The sequence below is a fragment of the Podarcis tiliguerta genome (genome assembly GCF_965153285.1).
Source record: "Podarcis tiliguerta genome assembly, chromosome: 2".
In the NCBI taxonomy this organism is placed as follows: Eukaryota; Metazoa; Chordata; class Lepidosauria; order Squamata; family Lacertidae; genus Podarcis; species Podarcis tiliguerta.
This window is the reverse complement of record NC_139535.1, coordinates 68,041,444-68,060,475: the sequence shown is the minus strand read 5'-3', so window position 1 is coordinate 68,060,475 and position 19,032 is coordinate 68,041,444. Positions and strand designations below refer to the sequence as shown.

Below are 19,032 nucleotides of genomic sequence, written 5' to 3'. Positions count from 1 at the left end.
AAAATACCAATAGATTGGTCAATCCCAGCTCTGGGAGAGTACCAAATAACCACATCAAGCAAACCTTCAACCAAAAGTAAGGATTGTGTTTGGGTGAATGAGGCTGTTGAAAGAGACATGCAATTCTGGTTGGTGTGTGTGCATTTAATGAAAAACAAATACCTCCTGCCCACAGTTCTGTCCCATTTTAGCTGTTCTGCCAACATATCCTTGCTGATGGAGTGGCTCTTCCATCAGGCATATAGAATTGTAGACTCATAGAACTGGACAGCTGGAAGGGACCCCAGGGGTCATCTAGTCCAACCCCCTGCAATGCAGGAATCCTGCCCACAGCTATCCCTGGGTGGGCTCGAACCACCAATCTTCTGGTTAGCAGCCAGACATACTAACCCACTGCATCACAGGATACGTGATGTGTACTTTATGACATTTTTTTTGGTGGTGGTATTTCAACACCAAAATCCTACAACCACCACGCCAATGGATCTTCATCATAATTCTGTGCCCTAAAAGGTGTCATCATTCAGTACAGGACTGCTACATCTGCCCGTCTGGTGCACACTAGGGACTAGAGAGGAATTTGATTCTGTTCACATTGGAAGGCAAAGATTCCTAAATTCCACTTTCTGAAATAATACGCAAACTTATTCACAGTCGTCCTTGGAAATTTGCAATTGCCCAAATCTTGCCCTGTAATTATCCCTCTAAGTAATGTCTACAAAATGCCTATACTAAGGTAAAGTGTGCATGAAAAAAATCCCATATATTACTAGAAATAACATAAAAATGTATAGTACCAGGTATAGCTGCTTTGCAAAGATGTGTATGTTAGGAGAAATTTGCAGTAAAGTGCTATCTAATTTTCATGAGGACATTAAAAAAAAAAAAAAAAGCAAACTGATCTGGAAAACTGAACTTGAGACTGGAAGAAAGAGAAACCGAGAAATCAAAAGTGGCATCTTCAGTCTTCCCTATGCACAATTCTTTCTCCACCCCAAAAGAATCAGTTTACAACCCCAACCAATACAATATTTAACCTAAAGATACACATTGAAGACATTCAGCAAATTCAACAACTATAACAGCAACTCAAAATTTAAAATCAACCCACAATTTATTTTCACAGAGATGCAAAATTGGGTAGTTATTCAGCAGCAAAAAAGCCCCCAAAACCCAAAACAAAACAAAAGCTCTTCAGTGGCTATTCAGTAAGTGTTTCTGTTTCAGCTGAGACCACTTTTCCTACTACTTTCAAGTGACGTGAGTGTTCCCAGCAGTTACATCTACAGCAAAGATGTATGGAAAAGTTAAGAGAGTGCTATAATGCCTGTATGGTACCTATGTCTGCCTCAGAGAGGAGATGCTCTCAGATCAGACCCACTTCCCAACTCCTCACAGTGTATATTCTAATTCTGGGTGAATGAACTTAACGCTTTTCAGTAGTAAGAGAGGATAATGTGGCAGTCAACCACCTTACCTGGGACTGTCTCTGTTTTATCTTGATTGTGTATGGGGAATCATTAACTTGCAAATGAAAGTCCATTCCACAGTACCAGAGATGTTTCCTAACAGAACTATTACCATTCATAGCAACAAATCGATGAAAGTGCTGATGCCACAATACATTTCCTATTCTTTAACGTGCCACAGAGCTAATTGTTTGACTATATTGCTTGCCATCCCTAAATAGCCAGGGTTCAAATTTCAGGAGGTTCAGGTGCAAAATGCCTGCTGCATTTTTGCACGTATATGGACTAGAGTCATAGTTGTGCCCATGTTGTTGGACTACAATTCCCTTCAGCTCAAGCCAGCATGGCCTTTGATCCAGGATTATGGGAGTTGTTGTTTTGCAACAACCTGTGTCAGGAGGGTGACACAGGTTCCCCACTCCCAGATTAGCAGGTGCCACATATAACATGATGCATTTGCCAGCCTTAATAGCTGCCAAATGGATGCTATTGTCAAAACAATCAAGCCCTCTTCCTTTTGAATTCCTAACTTAGAATTAGCTGGAAGGTAGGGAATGGTACAGCAACGGCCATGCATATGGATGGAATGCATATCAAAGGGCTATGATAGCACCCTAAGGTTTATATGATGCTGGAAGAAATACCAACAACCTCAGATATGCAGATGACACAACATTGATGGCAGAAAGTGAGGAGGAATTAAAGAACCTTTTATTGAGGGTGAAAGAGGAGAGCGCAAATATGGTTTGAAGCTCAACATCAAAAAAACGAAGATCATGGCCACTGGTCCCATCACCTCCTGGCATATAGAAGGGGAAGAAATGGAGGCAATGAGGGATTTTACTTTCTTGGGCTCCATGATCACTGCAGATGGTGACAGCAGTCATGAAATTAAAAGATGCCTGCTTCTTGGGAGAAAATCAATGACAAACCTAGACAGCATCTTAAAAAGCAGAGACATCACCTTGCCAACAATGGTCCGTATACTTAAAGCTATGGTTTTCCCAGTAGTGATGTATGGAAGTGAGAGCTGGACCATAAAGAAGGCTGATCGCCAAAGAATTGATGCTTTTGAATTATGGTGCTGGAGGAGACTCTTGAGAGTCCCATGGACTGCAAGAAGATCAAACGTATCCATTCTTAAGGAAATCAGCCCTGAGCGCTCACTGGAAGGACAGATCGTGAAGCTGAGACTCCAATATTTTGGCCACCTCATGAGAAGAGAAGACTCCCTGGAAAAGACCCTGATGTTGGAAAAGATGGAGGGCACAAGGAGAAGGGGACGACAGAGGACGAGATGGTTGGACAGTGTTCTCGAAGCTACCAGCATGAGTTTGACCAAACTGTGGAAGGCAGTGGAAGACAGGAGTGCCTGGCGTGCTCTGGTCCATGGGGTCACGAAGAGTCGGACATGTCTAAACGACAACAACAACTGCAAATATCAGGGCTGCAAATATCGGGGACATCTCACATCTTTGGTGTGTTTGTGAGTTCCATGCAAGCTAATAGGTGCCATGCAAATGGACTAATTGCCACTTTAATAAATGCTTGACATTTTAGGTTCTGTTCGGAAATATGTGGATTACCGTATTTTTCCGTGTATAACACGCCCCCATGTATAACACTATTTTGGGGGACTCCAATTTAAGAAAATGGGGGGGGGGATGGCCCAGAGTTGTTGAGCTTTTTGGGGGGAGGATTGCCCAAAGATGGGGGGGGGGGGGAGAGATGCTGATAATCACGCATTGCTGAAGCAGACAAGCACTTGCCCACTCGCTACCACCAGCTGGCAATCACATGCCCAATCCAAAGCAGCCCTTGCTGCAGCCACCAATCACACACACCATCGCCGCTGACAAGCTCCTGCTCACGGCTGCAACCAATCGCCAATCCCCCATCTGCACTATCCGTGTATAAGATGACCCCCAATTTTGATGATTATATTACAGTAAAAAAAACCTCGTCTTATACATGGAAAAGTACAGTAATTGTGGGGTGTCACCAAACCAGGCAGAAAATCCTGTCTCATGTATAGTGACCAATCACATTAAAAGGGTGAGGTACAACATTTGTGAGCCATTAACAGTTGTGTAGAAGACAGAACGTTTAGTAGGAAGTGTTAATGAAAAGTTGAAATGTCCTCTTCTACACCATCTCTATCATTAGTATTTCACCTTCCGCACATGTGTCTCAGGGTGATGTTCAAAACATAATTAAAAAAGTGCAGTACAAAGTGAGGGCGAGTAACCTATTCATTCAGCTGGGGGAGCTTGTCAGAACAAAAAATGATTCAATTGTTTATGGAAAGTGCAAATGGTGAGTGCCTGCCATATCCTGTTTCACAAAACGGGGGCAACCACACTGAAAGCCCTACTCTGAATTATCAAATTCCATCTCATCACACTACTCTGACCACAAATTGCACTGTTTTCCTCCTCTCTCTTTCCAGCTTCAAAGGTAAGGTTCAAGAATCTTCTTTTTCTTTTAATGTCTGTCTTCTAAACCTTCTGACTGTTTTAAACAGAGCTACATTACACAAGTGTAGCTCGCATAAGCAGCTTTCTTTCAAAGCCATCCAATTTGGTGCCCATCACTATGTCCTGTGGGAGTTGAGTTCCACAGTTCTCCTATGTGCTGTGCAAAGAAGTGCTTTATTTTCTCCGACCTGAATTTTCCAATTCAGCCTCACCAAATTCTAAATTCTCCACACCACACAAAATTAGTATATGCTTCTATCAAGTCCCTGCCCATTTGCTTGCCTTCCTGCTTCTTATGTGTCCAACCAGCTGAGTAAACACAATATTTGTATAGCTCTACTACTGCCCTGAGGAGAACCTCTGCTTTTGACCTGGGTCAGTCAGCTCCGCATGGATGACTCCTAGGCAAAGGCCCAAAACTAGTCACAATCAAATGTCTGCAAACTCACAAAGGAGGAAAAGGTGCCTTGTTTTCAGCCTCACCTGCATGCAGAAACAAGCAGGCATTCCAAGTGTGTACACAATCAGTCATGAAGTTATAATAAAGCTTGCCAGTCTTAAGGAAAATGAGACAACACGCAAAGCAGCAGAGCGAAGGCTTTCGTGCCGATAAGAAGGTCCACTCTGATAAGGCTGGCATATAAAGCAGAAGGTATATTACCTCTTCCCGTAGCAAGTGGCAAGGCAGGTTTTGCATCTTTCCAGTTAACTGACCTTATGCCACCCATGAAGACATATAGAAGATACTGCCTGGTCCCATTTGTAGCAAGAGGTTTGGAATTTGACCTATGTTGACATAAGCAAATTTACTCACACCAACAATGGCTAAGGGCCAAAGGCCAGGAGACCCCTGCTATACTTAACCATATATTAATGAATAAAAATGAAAGAATCCTCATCTGTAGCCAGGAACCCTCCTGTATGAAGTGATAAATAGCACCCATGGCAGCTTTGGTTCCCTTCTGATAAATAATCTCCAGATTATAGGAAAGGGTGGAGAAGTTATTATTGAGGACAGCAAACTATGGTTAACATAGGAGCTGAGAGCTTCAAGTCACTGAATTATCAGAGCTATTGAAAAGGCGCTTTGTGAAGAGTGAAATAGCTTATTCATGTAGGGGTGTCCAAAGTTTTTTTCAAAGAGGGCTAGATTTGATGAAGTGAACATGCGTGAGGGTCGACCAAAGTTGTTTTTTAAGGATTTTACCTCAGAGTTGTTCAGCTTTTTTTAGGATTAAAGTTGTTGAGCTTCTTTTAGGATTGAAATTAACTGTTGCAGAGGCCGAATTAACCCAACCGGCAGGCCGGATTAGCCCCCGGGCCTGAATTTGGACATGCCTGATTTATTGCATTTACAGTCCACCTTTTTCTTCTTACATGTTTCTCCCCCTCCTTATTTAAGTCCCTCCAAAACAACAACCCTGTGAGGCAGGTTAGGCTGAGAGCGAGTGACTGGCCCAAAGACACCCAATGAGCTACATGGCCAAGTGGGAATTTGAACCCTGGTCTCTCGGGTCCCACTCTGACACTCTTACCACTGCTCCACGCTGGCTCTCTACACCACAGCAGCTGTTTAAGGAAGGCAGAAAGAGTTAGCCTTGGCTTTTATAGTGGTGATTTCTCCACACAGCTGGTATTGCACACTGTACGACAACATTTACTATAGACTTTCTGGGGGGTGGGCCAAGTATACACATCTCAACCAGGGCTCCCCTTGTCAGGTTTGGGGCAATTCTGTCACCCACTGGACTGGTGTCAGATGGGAAGCACCCGCTGTCACAAGATTCATAGGAAGGGGGAATCCATTATGCCCATTTGCTTAATCAGGGACCAGTGTGCAATGCAGACCAGAGAAGGACATATAAATAAACAAAGACAAACTCAACACAGTTTTTAGGGCATCAAAGGAGTAATATAGAAGACACCTAGGTGACTCCTGCTCATGCCTGCCTACCCAGGCAAACAGAGAATGGCCCTCCTGTAACAGGGTCAAGATTTTAAACCAGGAAAAGTCCACTCTTGATTGTTGGTTGAGCACATGAAGGTTCTACACCATATCTTATAGCCAGACCATTGGGCTCATCTAGTTCAGCACTGTTTAAACTGGCTGGCAGCAGCGCTCTTGCCAAGCCTTGCCTGGGGACTGATCCTGGAAACCTTTGCATGCAATGCAACTGCTCTATCCACTGAACTACAGCTCAGTGGTTAATTTTGTTAGCTGTGTCTTACATGGTGTGGACATCCTGGGGATAGGAAACAGGGAAGGACATTGAAGGCAGGGCAAGGGGACTATAGTTCTTTAAGGAAGACTCGGATGTGTCTAAGTAGTAACCTGCTTCACTTAGGGATTATATTATTTAAATATTATATCTACACCCCCCCCCCCAGCGCAAAGCAGCATTAGTGGATCTAAATCTTACCCTCATAACAACCATAACAGTGACTGTCTTAAGGTCACCCAGTGAGCTTCCTTGAATTTGAACTCTGGTTGCCCAGGTCCCAGTCCAACACAAAGTACAGTGGTACCTCTGGTTACAGATGCTTCAAATTACAGACTCTGCTAACCCAGAAATAGTACCTCAGGTTAAGAACTTTGCTTCAGGATGAGAACAGAAATCGCGTGGTGGCGGCAGCAGGAGGCCCCATTAGCTAAAGTGGTACCTCAGGTTAAGAACAGTTTCAGGTTAAGAACGGACCTCCAGAACGAATTAAGTTCTTAACCACTGTACTACACCACAAAGGAAGAGTGAGTGAGCTGCAGTGAAAACAGCAACAGACTTGGATGTACGAGTTCTGGGTTCAAATCCCCACTCAGCCCTGAAACCCCCTGGGTCACCATGAGCCCACCACTCTCTTGCAATCCAAGCCTGTCGTGCTTTAAAATAAAGTACTTTAAGACCAATTTATTATCTACTGCTGATTTCCAACGCCTGTAGAATATTCCTAATATAGGTCACATTGTAGAGCTTTCGTGACCCTCCATGACTCACTGGTGTTGTTTTTGGTTTTTATTATAACCCCTCTCCACAAAAGTAGTGCTGTTCAAATGTAACACTTACTGGATATTTCAACATATTTAGTTCAAAGAAGCCTATAAATAGGAAATGCTATCATCCTGGGAGATTTTGCAGAAGGAGAGAAATGACAAGTTGTTGAGAAATTCAGGCTTCCCCAAGTATTGTGTTCAGCACAAAAGATAGGTGGGGTGGGTGTGTGTGCAGGAAAGAAATTGCACACTACTATACGTTTAAGGGACATTTTAAGAAATAAAAACAGACTTTGGTCTCATATCACCAAAATCAGCAGATGAAGGTGCAAATCACACAGGAAGTTCCTTTCTTCTGTGCCTCTCCCTTCATAGCAAAGGTGGGAAGATTTCAGGCTTGCGGAGCCTTCTTGTTATTTTTTAAAGTGCAATATTCTACCAAGTGGGGATACATAGTGAGAATGAAGGAACAAGGTGCCTCTGAGGCCGAGCACATTCTGATCCTAGGAATTTGGTTTTGGTGCTACAACTCAATATAGCATTTCCACAGTGATCCCCACTGAGGGCGCTCCTGGGTGCTCCTGTTGGTTTAGAAGGTGATGTTAGTATAAAATGTCGCTGTGAGGGTGCTCAGTGGAACACCCAGCTTTGCACATATTACACCAGGGCTGAAAGATCTGCACCAGCCATCAAACAACATTCAAGCTTTCGTTACTGACATTTCAAACTCTAAACAATTCAGGACCAGGATACCTAAGAGACTGGAAGTCACCTGGGACAGCTCATTTGGCAGAGCATGAGGATCTCAGGGTCGCAGGTTCAAGCCCCAGATTGGGCAAAAAAAATTCCTGCATTGCAGGGGCTCAGACTAGATGACCCTCAGGGTCCCTTACAAACTCTAAAATAAAGGACTTCTTCACACAGCACATAAGCGGCAGAAGTTGCTGTGACGTTAACATATATGAGAGAGGGCTGGAGGGGAAATAGTTAAATAGGTTGCACAGACAGGACCCAGGGGAGGGGTGGAGTCAGTGGGACTATAAAACCAGTTCTGGGAGGAGTTGGTTGGGAGTTGTTGGTTGGTTTGAGTGGGTTGGCTGGTTGGGAAAGGCAGTTGGTAATAGAGAGACAGCTAGGGCCGTGGGTTCTTGAGTGTGGGGAGGTAGAAGAGATAGAGGGAAATAAGACTAAGAAAGTAAACAGCAACAACGTTTGGAATGCTGTAAAAGTTTGTGTCTGAAATAAAATACACTCTTCTTTATTAATTGAGAACTTGACTGAGACTGAAGTGATTTTACCAGGGAGGACCTGGTTGGTGGCAGTGGATTAGTGGTGTATGGGTCAATAGTCCGTGAGACGACCAGGGGCTCCGTATGAACTCCACAGTTGCTTCCACAGGAGGCAGTGAAGGCCACCAATTTGGGTTGGACAAATTCATGGAGGATAAGGCTATCGGTGGCTACTAGACATGATGGCTAAGCTCTGTCTCCTTGGTCGGAGGCAGTCATGCTTCTCAATACCAATTGCTGGAAACCCCAAGAGGGGAGAGCACTCTTGCACCCAGGTCCTGCTTGTGGGTTTCCCACAAGCATCTGGTTCATCACTCTGAGAACAAGACGCTGAAGGAAAATAAAAAAATGAGTCTTGAAGACTAACAGACTTACTAGGCTCTCATGGAATGCAGTCCAGATGCATGACATGCTGTGTTCAGTTACATACATGCCCCACACACTGGCCTCATTCACATATTACAGGTAAGCAGTGTTTAATAATAGAGTATCATGAATGCCTGCTTTGGTCCTCCGCATGCAGCAAACATTGACCCTTGGCATTATTTCCAAACAAGGGATTATGGGTTGTTTATAACCCGTAATTCAGAAGACGTTTGACACACATGCGCAAACTACTTACAAATTCTGATTGGATGCTGCCACCTGCTGGTTCAAATACATTACAAGCGCATAGCTAAAAGCCAGGTTCCTGTGTTGGTCTACTGCTCTATTGCAACAAAATCCACAGGGTCAGTAAAGCAAAACCATTAATGAGAGAACATGCTTTTGCATTGGTGGTCCCAGGCTGGTGGAATGCTCTCTCCAGGGAGGCATGCCTGGTGGACACTAAAGGCCATTAAGAGGTCTTTATTCCACCTCTCTGGAAGAAGTCTAACCACAACATCTAGCAACCCCTCTCCCCCCTCCTCACGATTTCCTTTACCTTCAGAATAGGGGAGGGGAGAACATGTCATTTCAAGGCATCTTTTCTCCACCTCCAAGTCCTCCAGCCTTAGGCCCACCCTATGCAGACTGGGCTTCTCCTCCGAACCCACACTGGTCTAATTTTTGTGGGCTGTGTTATGTGCTGCCTGTTGCCTGCAGAATGATCTAGCAGGACCACCCACTAAAGCACCTTTTCTTAATCAGAAAGGTTATGTAACTCCTGCCTGGTTCTTCTGCCGATTTGCTAGTTAGGCCTGTTTTTCACCATATGCATTTTGATACCGTGTTCCTCGCCATGTGGGAGAACCTCCCCATAAACCACCATGTCCCTCTCTCTTCTTTTGCCGTACTATCACAGAAAAGCTATCCATCCTCCCTGCTGTGCCTGCTACACCCACAGAACCAAACACATGGTATATATAAAGCATTATTGCTACATGGAGGTGACAGTATCTGTGGAGGAAATGCGTATTTGTGTGCAGCAGCCTTCAGCCTCTCCGGGCTGTGGCCTCCGCCAGCATGACAATGCAACAAGAGGATCCTTCCTGTTTACTTTAGATTACACTAAGCAAGGACTGTTATGAAACCCTTGGAGAAAATAGCAGCTGCCTCTGATTAGCCACTTCAGCTAAACAACATTTTTTAGGTGAGGCAAAACTGTGCCCCTGTTTCGCATGCCCAAAGAAGAATGCCCATCTGCTGAGTGCAGAATAAGCATCATGCTAAGTCAGGGGTGAGGAATCCTGTGGATCTGATCAGATCCAGCCAACACGGCCAGTGTTTGGGGAGGATGGGAATGATGGTTTAACAACAGTCAGAGGGCCTGTGCTAATTACAACCCACACACTCTTTGATTTAAAGCTCACTTGAAGTTTCTTTGGTGTGCAGTATAGGTACACTTTTTCCTTTTGTATACACAATGCAGAGGTCTTATCATTTCACTCCATGGAAAGAGGATAGTGGGCAGTTCTTCACAAAGCCCAGAAAACTGGGTGACTGCAGTGCCGTTGCACATTTCAGGTACTCGGTGCAAGCAGGCAAGCATGTTTATCATTACACCTACTCACACACCACAGTTTGCCCATTGTATGTTTATTTTATTGTTTATTCCTCCAAAGAGTTCAAGGTGGCATATACACGTCTCCCCCTTCTCGTTTAATCCCCACAACAACCCTATGAGGGAGGTAAGGCTAAGAAGAAATGGCTGGCCTAAGGTCACCCAGTGAGCTTCAATGCTGACTGTGGATTTGAAGCCTGGTCCTAGTCTGATGCTCTAACCAACCCTCACACTGCAATGGGTCTCAAACTCAAATCATTACAGTGGTACCTTGGGTTAAGAACTTAATTCGTTCTGGAGGTCCGTTCTTAACCTGAGGTACCACTTTAGCTAATGGGGCCTCCTGCTGCTGCCATGGGATTTCTGTTCTCATCCTGAAGCAACTTCTTAACCTGAGGTACTATTTCTGGGTTAGCGGAGTCTGTAACCTGAAGCATCTGTAACCTGAGGTACCACTGTATAGTTAGCACAAACCGTGGTGTAATGCAATGACTGAGTTGAGCTAATGGGTTGAAAGCAGGGGCAGTCAACATAGTTTTCGACTATAGGCACTTTCAGACCAGGGTGGGATTCAATTGCATACCAGCAAATTCAAAACAGACTTTTTGCAATAAGGAAAGTGCCAGGAAAATGCACTGGAAAGTGTGGGATAAGATTTTCTTGGTGCAACAGCATATAACCACCCTGCAAACAAATCAGATTGAATGCTGATTAAACAGCCAATGTTCCATCACCCTGCGAACTTTGTGCAAATAAATCAGGATGCATGTTCAAGAAGGAGGTTGTCTGGAAATGATCCACAACTCCCATCAGCCCCAGCCGGCATGGGAAATGGTCAGGAATGATGGGTGCTGTAGTCCAAGATATTTTGAGAGCCTCATGTTGGCTGCCCCTCATCTAAAGCCACTTGGAATGCCAGAAAAAGAAAATAAATAATGCCAGTATTTTTCTCTAGTTCTAGTAAACAGAAGAGTGCTGATAAAAAGCAAATGTGATGCTCCGTTGTGGTTCGAGGACCCGATCTCCGCATAGTGGAATGAAAACACAAGGACACGTGATATAAGGTTAATGGGCAAGGCCACAACTTGATTGTGAAAAGGTATTGGCTTAGGCACTGGATTACGTCAGCTGACTCCACCCCCTCAGAGAGGGGTGAGTCTAAAACAGGGGGGTTTATTCACCAGTAGGTGGAGCCTACTGGTGAATAAGTAAGAAAGAAGTAAGGGCTTCACTCCTAAACTGTTACATGTTTCACAGCGTATTGTACAAAAACACTGGATAATGTGTGTTAGAGAATTGTTAGGGAGAACAATTGTTTTCTAACTACTTAAAGCTGTTATGTTTTGCTACTGTTTACTGATGAGCAGACTGTTGGAAACGTTATTGCCAATGGAGAATGAAGCCATTACAGTGGTACCTCGGGTTAAGTACTTAATTCGTTCCAGAGGTCTGTTCTTAACCTGAAACTGTTCTTAACCTGAGGTACCACTTTAGCTAATGGGACCTCCTGATGCTGCTGCTGCGCTGTGGCAGCATGATTTCTGTTCTCATCCTGAAGCAAAGTTCTTTACCAGAGGTACTATTTCTGGGTTAGCAGAGTCTGTAACCTGAAGCATATGTAACCTGAAGCGACTGTAACCCGAGGTACCACTGTACTCAGGCTTGAGAAACCTGCTCTGGACTGAAGGCTTCCTTGCAAATGAAAAACAAACAAACCTATGCTAAAATTGATAACAAATAACCTACCCCTAAAATACGTCTAATCATAAAGATTGTAGGAAACAGATGAAGGGCTCTGTGATGTCTGACACTTTGTATTTTGAGTTGAAAGAACACAGTACAGTAGCAATTTTACACAACACACAGCACAGTTCTCAGCACTGTAATTTCATTTAGAAAAGAGTGCCGGCATTGTGATTTATTCAGACATTTTCTGCACAATGCAGAACACCCTGCGCTGTGCTAGTGTGCAGCACAACAGGCAAATTAACATCTCACACAATACTCCAGCCAGCAGAGCTACACTTATTACATTGAGAGGGAGAATCCCATATCCATCCCCAGGCAAAACATAGCAAATCTTCACACTCCAGACATTTCCCTAGAAAGAGCCAGTAATCTTGCCACTGTGCCCACTGCCACTTTCACTTGTTTGCAGATTGCCTGGGCTTTCTCTTTAGACTCAAGCAATATTTATTTGCTTCAAGAGAGAGGTCATGGAGCAAAGCAGAACCTTTAACATACAATGTCAGATAGGGAAACAAAGCCCTGGCAGTCGGTTTGAGGAAAGCAAAGCAGCGTCTCGAGGGAACAGTTCTAAATATTTATATAGAAAAGTGGAGAGGTGGGTGGAGAGAAGAGGCTGATTAACCCCTTCCCCACCAGCCTTTTAATTTTGGGTACCGTTTTGACAGTTCTCCCTTCTGCTTTCATCCCGGTGGGCTTAGCCTTGCACACACGGGTCTGCAGCCTACAGAGAAGATTTATTTCTGAACATTAGGCACTGCTCCAGCCACTATTCCGAATCTGAAGCAAATGCCTCGCTCCAGTTGTAAGCCACGTAGACAAAGAAGCAAATACCTGAGGTGCTTGATCGGACAAGCTCCTCAAATCACTTTACAAAGGCCAAGAACGCTGCATGCTTGAATGTTAAATAAAATATAAAAGCTGCAGATGATAAAATCTCTCCATCTGGATTTTCTCATATTAAGGATACTCCAAAAAGGAGAGAGAAAATCAAGATTGATGGAGGGTGTTGGAAGGCAGGAGGAGAATGTAATATGGACAACTGGGAATTAATGGAAATACAGGAAGTTTACTCCCCACATTATACAACAGTATGGATGAGCCTTTCCTCTCCCTTATACTTGAAGCGCGTGCGCGTGCGCGCGCACACACACACACACACACACACACAGTGTTCAGACAGAGCAAATGAACACACTTTGAAAAAAACTAACTTGGCTCCAAAGGCTAGAAAGTAACTATCAGGTCAGAAAATGATTTACATACTCTCAAAGAAAAACAGAAAGTGACAAAGGCTTTCTGGCTGCTATATACTCTTGTACACCATGCAATTAGATTACAGGAAGAAAGAATCCAAAGAGGAAAGGAACCATCACATTGTGGTTAGAATCACCTGAACGTCAGAAAACAATGAGCTAGCTTCTGAGCATCACAAAATTGTTTTGCCTCAAGGACAGGCCTCCAACTATAGCAAGTTGGTGTGTGTGTGTGTGTGTGTGTGTGTGGCTTTCAAGCTTGCCTGCTCTACCCCCCTTCCCCATTTCTGGATCTACTAAAAAACAAAAAACAAAACTTACCTTTTTAGAGCTTCTTCTGGTTCAGAGCTTTTCAAGATGGTTTCCAGCTCCAGAATAATGCTTGTGTCCTTTTGCAGCCATAGTACCACACAATATAGGCATTGTTTCTTTTCCCCCAACAGTCTTCAAATATCCTTTAGCTGGTCAGGCAGGGGTGGGGAATAAACAGGAACAGCTGGCAGCTGCAATCCTGGCTGAATTTACAGGTTTTGGCAATTTCTAGATGATTAAAAGGCCCATTCTCTGTTGTGCTTCCATCTTCCATAACAAATGCAGTCAAACCTCAGGTTGCCGTTCAAACATAAAGCATATTACTATCGCTTTCACTTTTCTTTCTGCCCTGCTTCAGACCTTAACGTCAAATGAAAGAGAGAGAAAAAAGGAGGCTGGGATAATGGAGGAAAAGAGTAGTTTGAGAAAGCAAAAGTGTATACCTCAAGTCAAGGCTAGTTTCAAAACTTATTTTTATCACTTATGGTCAGCCATGGGCAAACAAGATTGCCATGTTCAGAAACATAATTCTTGGTGTTCTTCGTTTATTAAATTTACATTTGTTTGCACTTGAATGGGAAAATACCTGCTTCTCAAACCAGTGCTTAAACAGAAACCCATTTCTGATTGGAATTTTGCGCTTCTCCGAATTTTGCAATGCAGTTCTTCAACATGTACAAAAATGCATGCATTAGGGGAAATGGCTTGCAAAAATGTGTACACTCATCAAAATTGCATACAAAAATTTGCTTATTAGGATACATTTGTCTTAAAATGCTGACAAATTTTCATGAATTTTTTTTTAATGGCAAGTTGCTTTGGAAATGTGGAAACTAAATTTAAGATTATCAGTCACCTTCCACATACATATCTCAAGGCAATGTACAAAATGGAATAAGTAAAGGTAATGGTGTGGGAGAAAATGATGTGGGCAGGCCATGCTGTGCTTGTGGGCTTCTCAAGAGACATCTATCTGACCTTTGTTGGCAAGAAAATGCTAGCCTTTGGCCCAATTCAACACTTTTCTCCTGTCCTTGTGTTCCCACCTCGAAACTGCAAACAGGGGAAAAGCAAATGAATAAAAAAGAATTAGGAAGAAAATACAGTGTTCACAGAACTGCACCATAAAGGGTTAGAACAAAAGATATACAGTGGTACCTCGGGTTAAGTACTTAATTCGTTCCCGAGTTCCGTACTTAACCTGAATCTGTTCTTAACCTGAAGCATCACTTTAGCTAATGGGGCCTCCTGCTGCCACCGCACTGCCAGAGCACGATTTCTGTTCTCATCCTGAAGCAAAGTTCTTAACCTGAGGTACTATTTCTGGGTTAGCAGAGTCTGTAACCTGAAGCGTATGTAACCTGAAGCGTATGTAACCCGAGGTACCACTGTATTTAAGAAATGTGTAGAGACTGAGATGCAAAACATAGACATAAAAATGCAATGACCAGAAATCAGATGGATATCAAAGTCTGATACAAAAGCCACCGACTGCATGTAATAATTTGATTTCACCATTTGGGTCTCAGGTTTATAAAGAGTTCCTTGTAAGGTTCAGTAGGCCTAAAGGCTCCTGCCTGAAATCATGGAAAGCCACTGCCATCATAGTAAAGTTAAGCTACATGGATCAATGGCCTGATTTGATACAAGGGCTCTTCTCCTTCTAGGTTGATATTAAATACACAATAGGCTTTATGGGATCTGGTGTTGACAGAATGAGTACACTTCCCTGTAGCTCAGCGTTAGATAGGTAGGCTTGCCAGTCTTTTTCTTTGAAGGTGTCCTGTGCCTTTCATAGTTGCAGAAATTCATTAGAAACTGAAGTAGACATTCAACAATTTTTTTTTAACCTGGTATGAAGATGAGACTTGTGCAACAACATCTGCTTGTAAAAAGGGTTGGAAGTTGGTGAGGGATACATTTCCGGTTCCTCTCTGTCTTAATGGAGGCAGCCGCCACAACAGCGGGAGATCATAGGCAAAGGAAAAACAAGGATGATTGAGGATACACTGGTCAACAACAAATTTGTTGTCTGTGTTTTTTCAGTTGATTTAGGACGAATCTGATGCGCTGAATCCAAAAATCACATTTGTTTTGCTCAATCAGGTCAAGTTTTTGAGCTATGGCCACATGTTGTTTTTTTACGTTTTTGTTCACATGTACACTTGTGTGGAGCATTTAGAAGAAGTTGGTGGGGGTAAAATGCCAAGTCGAATAATTGTTTTGATTGGAAATGATTATTTTAATGACAAGAAGTATTCAGGTCCGATAGTTCTGGGTGATTATGTCGAAAAGGGATCAGTTTGAAGTCATAAAACCTCGAAATCTTCCATAAATTGGTGCGGCTGGGATCAACAGAAAGAACCGGAGCAGCCTCAAGTATCCTGATCTTCAATCAGCACGTCATCCTGTAGCTCATTGTGATGAAATTCCAGTGCCTATCTTCAGAGAACTTCCTGACATTAGTGACGAAGATGCCTCCAGTGTTGAAGGACATGAAGAAGAAGAAGAGGTTCTTGAAGATGATGCTCCACATCCATTTTCCCAAAAGGAGTTGAATGATCTAGTTCGCAACCTCAGCTTGTCAAAGGACTCTGCCGAACTGTTGGCATCCAGATTGAAGGAAAAAAACCTCCTCTCTGACAGTGCTCACATCAGCTTCTTCCACAAGAGGCATCAAGAGTACCTCCGTTTTTTCTCGGAAGAGAAGGACTTGGTGTACTGTGCAGATATTGTGCAGCTTCTGCTCAAGCTTGGAGTGCCACAGTACGAACCCAAAGATTGGAGACTGTTCATTGACAGCAGCAAGCAATCACTGAAATGTGTTCTGCTACACAACGGCAACCAGTTTGCCTCTATACCCCTGGCTCACTCGAGTACACTGAAGGAGAAGTATGAAGCGATGAAGTATGTGCTGGAGAAAATTGGTTGTGATCAGCATAAGTGGTTTATTTGTGTTGACCTGAAGATGGTGAACTTTTTGTTGGGACAACAGTCTGGCTTCACCAAGTACCCATGTTTTCTGTGCATGTGGGATAGTAGGGACCGTGCTCAGCATTACACAAAGAAGGACTGGCCTGTACGGGAGGAATTGGTGCCTTGCAAAGAAAGGAACGTCATCAACGACCCTCTGGTGGACAGAGACAGAATACTCTTCCCACCGCTGCACATCAAGCTCGGCTTAATCAAGCAGTTCACCAAGGCTCTGGACAAGGATGGTGACTGCTTCACTTACTTGTGCCAGGCTTTTCCAGGATTGACCATGGAGAAGTTGAAAGCTGGCATCTTTGACGGTCCTCAGATCCGTCAGCTCATCAGAGATCCAGAGTTCGGAAACTCAATGAACGAAGTGGAACTGGAAGCGTGGAAGGCATTTCTTCTGGTAGTGAAGAACTTTCTTGGCAACAATAAGGCCAGAAACTACGCAGAACTTGTCAACAACATGCTGACTGCTTTCAGAAACCTGGGCTGCAACATGAGCGTCAAGATGCACTACCTATTTTCACATATGGACCGGTTTCCTGAGAACCTGGGTTCAATGAGTGACAAGCAGGGGGAGGGATTCCATCAGAACATGAAAGAGATGGAGACCAGCTATCAGGGTCGCTGGGACGCAGTCATGATGGCTGACTACTGTTGGATTCTGAAGAGAGACCTCCCTGCCGCTGAGCATTCCAGGAGTTCCAAGAAACGGAAGTTCAAGCCCTGAAGTTTGAAAAATGGTGACGCAACATGCAATTTATGTGTACTTACCTTTATCAATGCCCACCATTCAGTTTACAGTAAACCTGACCTGATGGAGAGAAACGGATGCCATTTCCTGATTCAGCAGTGCAAAAATACCCTAAATCAGTTGTCGAAATCTAGACAACATTCAAAAAGTAAAAAATTGTTCCCCAGTGTCCATGCAAATTCCCCCCAGGGAAGGAGGGGGGGAACGGGCTTCAATCGCAGTTCGTCTTGGTACCTGACTCTCGCCCCAGCATGGAATGCAGGGAGTGGGGTGGGGGCAGGGAGGGGCTGAATGACAAAGCACTTCGCCTGCTGAAAACCCTCCAACAGTGCCATTAAGAAGCAGAGCCTCTCCTGATAATTAGAGCTTAATTGGACTGAAGTACAGGTGTGTGCTAGAAGACTTTAAGGCTTGAATTTGAGATAAGACTTCATTTGGTGCAAAAGATGGGGGGGGGGAGAGGGGAATCCTATGGTTTCTTTATTTAAAGTTTTCTTCTCTACATTTATGATTCGGCAACCCTCCTTGGAACGCTAGTTCAAATGATATTTGTACAAGTCAGGATGGAAGAAATGGGATTATAAATTTGGAATATAGCATCAAACGGAACTGTGAGAGTAAAAAAAAAAGGAAAAAATGGAGGGAAGCTCTATTTTGTAAAAGGTTTATGATGGAAACTTAGAGCTGACTCTTCCCCATCCTTTATTATCTATGAAATGAACTGAATAACGCTAAGAGGACTTGGAATTTAATTTAATTGGAAGGATAACTGGCTGTATATCTTCAGCTGGAAGGAAGGATGAAAGGAATTTATTAGCTGCCAAGGAACTGATAAGGTTCTTTATTGAGTCATGTGCAGTTCGACAGACCACTCTTCTTCCCAGGCTGAGAGGGAAAATGGTGAAAACAGTTTACTGGGACAGAGTGATTTTTGCAGCTGTTGTTAAAAGCTCTTGGTGCAAAACAACGAAGCACGGGACAGAGTGATGGAGAAATTTCTGGAACAATGCAGTATCAGCTCTGCCCAAGGAATTACAGATAACAGCAACAATGGGGGGGGGGGGGGGAGAGATAACATCTTACAAGGACTGGAAGAAATACCATGGACAGAATAGAACTGCCTTGGGCTCATGTGATGGCAATGGAAGAGCTTTGCTGGGAGGGCATCGCCACTTCCCTTCCTCTACCAGTGTCATGGAGGACGGTTCCTAGCCTCCCTCTTACATCGCTGCTTAGCTGTGGCTTGCCTGCCACACTGTACAGCAAAGAACACAGTTTGTGTCTAGGAATGGAATACAATGCCCACTATCTGAAGTCTCTACCTGCACCAAGTTCACTTTCCCCAGAAATCTTAACTTGCCTGCTACAGCTCAGGAGTTTGCAAGAAGTCATTTTGTGGCATGAATGATACACATGCCAAATATGTAGGTCCTCAGTGTAGGTCCTCAATTCTGCCCATTTTTTGTCCAATATCTCAGCCATCTGCTCCATTATTTTTTTCTTTGAGAGTCATGTCATCAGCACTATATTCAGGAGTCTCCATTTGTGCCTCTTTTGAGGCTTTCTGAGTTGTGGGTATTGTTGTTTGTCCTTATAAAGAGCTGGCAGGCCACACCTCTGTTTTAAGACTCTAACAAGTTTGAGATGTTAAGTACTCCAGAGGATGCTGGCCAGCTTGACTAGTCTGGAATCCTGGGTTTTTGCTGAAGGTGGGCCTCAGAAGGTTCCAGGTGAAGGCCAGATTGCTTCTGCAGGCTGAGGAGCTCCACAAACAACATCC

At 43.8% G+C, this 19,032-nt stretch overlaps 1 protein-coding gene across 2 annotated transcripts in view; it reads right to left on the bottom strand.

Moving 5' to 3' along the window:
• Window positions 1-13,831, bottom strand: part of RAD50 (RAD50 double strand break repair protein) — a 128,771-nt gene extending 114,940 nt beyond the window's left edge. Inside the window, exon 1 of one of the 2 annotated variants that reach the window (XM_083428705.1) lies at window positions 13,529-13,831. The gene's annotated coding sequence lies outside the window, so the exon portion shown is untranslated. The remainder of the gene's footprint in view (window positions 1-13,528) is intronic. The other variant, XM_083428704.1, reaches the window with a different exon arrangement.
• Between the last annotated feature and the right edge of the window lie 5,201 nt (window positions 13,832-19,032).